The sequence below is a fragment of the Conger conger genome, chromosome 5, assembly GCF_963514075.1.
Source record: "Conger conger chromosome 5, fConCon1.1, whole genome shotgun sequence".
NCBI classification, from domain to species: domain Eukaryota; kingdom Metazoa; phylum Chordata; class Actinopteri; order Anguilliformes; family Congridae; genus Conger; species Conger conger.
Genome location: NC_083764.1, coordinates 63261284 through 63266725, shown reverse-complemented (window position 1 = coordinate 63266725; position 5442 = coordinate 63261284). Strand labels below are relative to the sequence as shown.

The window sequence follows — 5442 nt, the reverse complement described above, 5'->3', positions numbered from 1 at the left end:
GGCAGGCTGAAAAATATACAAAGCAGTAGTCAAGCACATTTTCGCTACTTTACGTTACTTTTGAATAGGCAGCATAGTTAAAGCAAGGGAAACTTAATGAGTTTATTGGAGGACTACTCTTAAATAGTGGTACCCAAATTCGGTCCTGGGCCCCCCTGTGTATCTGTGTATGCCGGTTTTAATTCCAACTACAATCGCAATCCCAGAACACAATCTGTTCATTTTTATTAAGTACTTTTCGTGCTTAGATGGATTATATACCCTCTTATGCCACATTGCCAGAAATATGTATGCATGCTGTGCACAAATAATTAATTTTACTGGTTCATATTGTGCTACAAATAGCAAACAATGACATAACAATGTTAATAGGCTATGAAAGGGGGAACAATTAAGTTAAACTCCTGTGTCTGGGAGCCTAATTAGGAATCCATTGATTAACCCAAGTCTTTCATTTGATCCAGAAACCTTACCACTTATGTAATGGTTTGCAATTCAGCACAAAAATCCCAATATGAACCTGGGAATTTAATTCCTGGCACGAATACCTCTTTTCTGACATGTGGTTTATGAGAATTAATAAATAATCCACTCTAAGCACGAAATTAATTTAAAATTAATAGCATGTTAAAATTCTGGGATTTGCAATTGTGGTTGGAACCAATAACCAGCATACACGTGCACTGGGAACCAGTGCTATAAACGGGGGAGAAATGGGGGCAAATTGTCCCATGCGGAGAAATGGCGAAGACGAAGATAAATTGTAAACACAGGCCGACACAACGTGCAGTGCACAGCATGCGCAGATAACGCTTCGCATGAATAATACAATCTACGTAATTAACTGGAACTGATAAAATAGCCACCCCGCCTGCACATGTTCTGTCAGCAGGACATTTCGACGACTCCACACACGCCTGCTCAAAGTACAGTGAAATGCAGAGGGGTATAAACAAGTTCACCTGACATCTCGCCCAGAGCTTTGATGACGACGTCGCTGTATTGTGTTCCTAGCGCGTGAGAGTAAAAAAAAAAAAAAAAAGGGGAAACTTGTGCTTACCTCTCCCGCACGCGAAATAAAAGACCTGCGGACCTCGATTAAGATTCAGGAACTTACTCACCGGTTGCCGGAAAACCGATCCGGTGGCAACAGGACACAGCATTCATTAAGAGTAATTTTAAAAGCCACTACATATACTTCGTGTTGCGAAATGAAGCCGTACATATGTACGCGCGTATTTCCATACATGTGGCGGCCTCCCCGTACGCATGTGTGGACAGCGGTCGTTCGTGAAATGAATAGCTACGCATTGACGTTTTTCCGCGCTGTCAGCATATAAACTCGACGAAAAATCGATTCTGTCTGAAATCGCGCGCAGCAGACCTTGAGATAAGTCGAGCCATTAGATGAGAAGTGCCACACAATCTGGCCGTCGGCTAAGTAATACTTAGAATATCAGTCTAATGAGCAAGGTTAGACCTGGTTCACAACCGTAACCAACCGTTTTGATCAGGTGAACCACTTTACACTGAATATTTATGGTCATAATGAACAAAAATGAGTGCACGTCAACCCCGGAAAGCTCCCGGGAATTTGTCCGCTATTTTACTTCGTCTTTGGCCCGGAGAAGACCGATTTCTTCAGTGCCAAAAGCGAAAGCGACCGAAACTTCACAGCATGCGATCACAGACACAGAAGTAAACACCAGAATAAGGTTGTTCATTATTTATTTAAAGATGAAAAACAATGGAGCAAGACAGACTAAACGTACATTAATAAACGGAGAGCATACATAACAGAATATTGCAGTAATCGTCTTGTATTAATTCATAGCTTAAGCAAAAACAAAAGACAAAAAAGAAAAGAAAACTATTACAATGATAAAGCACATATCCAACTATTGTAACGTGATTATGAGTTGGAGTGTAATGTTACATGCAGGGTACAATTAATTTATAGAAAAAGATTTCTTCCAATATGTAATTTAATATTAAAAATAATACTATTAAGTATAACAGAATAACGCTTTATTGTCGTATCAAAAGATTCAGGTACTTTTTTTTTTTCCTTCTTCTGACGAGACCAAGATGAGCCCTTCTGTGTATGTAGTGTATCAATGGTGTGTGTAAACGCATGGCAAGCTTGTACACAGGTTGCCATGGTGAAGATTAAATAGAGCAATGTACAGTTTCTTAGAACCTTAGTAATTAGCTCGATGAGGAGGCATTCTGGGAATTATCCGATTGGTCCTTCCACTCCTGGGTATGGAGGTGGTATGCTAGCGTTTTCATGCAATCCCCCCGCCCTAAACATGCTCCCCACCCCCACCAAATTGCGCCCGGACCCTCATCAGAAAAACCCACAGTAATAAAAGTCTGAGAGGGTTAATAAAAACAGAAATGCATAAAGCATGTAAACATTACATTTTGTACAAAAACACTAAAGGTTAACATTTCGTTTTGTATTTTTAGGTTTTTTTTTATTTAAAAAAAAAAGGACATTTTAAGGGTTTTTTTTGGTGCTGAGCTGAGCGATACAGGCAGGAGGGAACGGGGAAAGATAAAAGTGATCAGTACTCAGCCCAAGGCACGTGTGCGTGTGTGTGTGTGTGTGTGTGTGTGGGGAAAGGGGGGTCTGTCTACATGCAAAGTCTGCAAGCGTGTGCGTGTAGGGTGGTCTGTGCAAAGTCTACGTGTGTATGTGTGTGTGTGTGTGTGTGTGCATGCAGTATGTGTAAACATGCAGCATGTATGCATGTGTATGTAACCAGGCATGCACGTGCACATGATCATATATACACGTTTTTGCATGCATGCGTGTGTGTGTATGTGTGTGTATGTGTTTGGAGCCAAGCCACATGGTCTGCCTGCAGACTGAGGGGGGGGGGGGGGGAGGGACAACACAGTGAGATGGACAAACAGCCGTCTGCAGAGATAGGCTGATACACGTCACATGACCAACAGCAACCATAGCAACCACACAGCAGTCTGCAGAGATTGGCTGAGAAATGTCACATGACCAGCAGCAACCATACACCCGTCTGCAGAGATAGGCTGAGATGCATCACATGACCCACAGTAGCCAAGGCAACTGTACAGCCACCTGCCATGATGGTCAGCCAACAGCAAGACAGCGCAGGCCCATCTGGTCCAATCGGCTGCCACCACGCAGCACCTGAACTCCGCCCATAATAACACACCCCTCTGCATTAAAACTCTGCTCAGCCTGCTGAGATTGGTGCATCTGCCTCGTCAATCAATCAATCAATCAACCAACCAGTGACGATTCACTTAAAGCAGAGCTCTCTCAGCCCCTGCCTGGCCTGCTCGGGTTCAGACCGGTTTAGACCGGTTTAGACCGGTTCAGACCGGTTCTATTCACTTTGGCACAGATCGGCTCAGCTCAACTCTGCTGCACATCTCTCATGTCCACCTCTGACACATTCTCCATCAACACACACACACACACACACACACACACACACACACACACACACACACACACACAGGGACACTGCCAGCAGTGCCATTCAGACAGACTCTCCCAGACGGATCAGTCAAATGCATTCAGATTAGATATTGCGTTACTCTATATATAATTACATTTTTTTACATGCTCCATTTCAAATCTCAGAATGGGAGGGGGGAAGGGGGTGTGCAGGTATATACATAAAAGCTGACACAGACAAACACAAACAGGCACACACACACACAATACAAACACATGAAAGCAATCGCAGAACTCCCTTCTCTATACGAAAGGGTCAGTACTGCTGCTCACCAAGACAGAGAGAGAGAGAGAGACAGAGAGAGAGAGAGACAGAGAGAGACAGAGAGAGACAGAGAGAGAGAGAGAGAGAGAGAGAGAGCAAGGCCCCAGCGCCACCAGGGCGAAAGACCCACAGCCAATCAGCTGCACAGTTCACAACGAGAGCTCCAGGTGCAGTATAACTGCCCATAACACACACACACACACACACACACACACACACACACACACAGAGCGGCAGGCTGCAGGAGAACAGCCTGAGCTAAGCCAGCGAGCGCGTGTCTATTCTCTGAAGGGGCACAAATAATTTTAACCTTTTTTTTTTTTCTTTTTTTTTTCCTGCAGACTAAGAGCAGTCAATGTCACCGCCTGGCCAGCAGGGGGGGACAAAACCACTGATTACGACAACCGGTTAGGCTGCAATACCACACACATTACCACCGACAAACAATCCACCGTTAAAGAGTATGTTAGTAAGAGAGTGTGAGTTTGTAAGTGCGTGTGTGTGTGTGTGTGTGTGTGCCTGTCTGTGTGTGTGTGTGTGTGTGTGTGTGTGTGTGCGTGTGTGCGAACACACCTGTAGTGTTTCATGTCTTCCCTTTCTGGCTCTGGAATGTGATGATGTAACTTCTTTAAAACGGTCCAGGTGCTCAGGAATACGGGCACCTGTGACCATGACAACGGAAACGACGGAGACCAGGAGGAGGAAGAGGACACACCGGGGTCTTCTCTCCTCCTCCTCCTCCCTCCATCCCTCCCCCTCTCCTCTCCTCTCCTCCTCCTCCTCCTGCACCCCTTCAGTGCGACAGGGGGACCACCACTTCCACGTAGTTGAGCGGGAAGAATCCTGATTGGCCGTGCAGCGTGCCCTCGTACCAGTTCTCGTCGATCCGATTGGTCAGGTTGATGATGTCGCCCTCGCGGAGCCCAGCTCGCCCTCGTTCTCCGGGTCGAAGTCGTATAGCGCCTTGCAGCACGGCACCTGCTCCATCGACTGGGCTGTGTGTGGGGGGGGGGGATCAGAACCACAGAACGAGAGAAGGGGGGAATAAAGAGGGAGAGACGGGGAGATGGACAGAGAATGAGGGAAAGATGACGGTGTTAAGAGAGGAAGGGAGAGAGGGCGAGAAGGTGTAAGAGAGATAGAGAGCAAGGAAGAGGGGGGTAGTGATAGACACAGAAGATAAGAGGAAGGGAGAGAGAGAGAGAGAGAGAGAGGGGGGGGAGAAGAGAGAGTGAGTCCCTTCTCTTTCTGTAAGTCTGAACTACGAGGCCAGACTCGTGAGGGTTTGGTGCCCTCTGCTGGAGAAGCCCAGGAACTGCACGCCGAGCACGGAACCGTGGAGACCCCCTACGCCCAAAGCGGCTGTGTCAGAAACGCTCCGCTTGCTCCCTATATCGCCCGCCAACCAGGGTGTCAGCCATCTGCTTTTCATACCAACCAATCGCTGCACCAGCTGATCTCACCGATCGACACACCAACAACCAGAGAAAAGGGAGCCGATTGGTGGAATGAGCCGGTGGAGTGACACTGTATAAAAACCCAGCAGACTCTTGGCCCTCTCTGCCACATTACCGGGCACCCCTGAACTAGGGGGTCAGCCAACTCCTCGCTAATGGCCGACACCTTGGTGAGCCCACTTCACAGGGGAACTATTTCGGACACAGCCAGG

The 5442-nt window shown here is 46.8% G+C and overlaps 1 pseudogene; it reads right to left on the bottom strand.

Moving 5' to 3' along the window:
* Window positions 1–1711: 1711 nt before the first annotated feature.
* LOC133127899 (endophilin-A2-like) overlaps window positions 1712–5442 on the bottom strand; it is a 26893-nt pseudogene continuing 23162 nt past the window's right edge.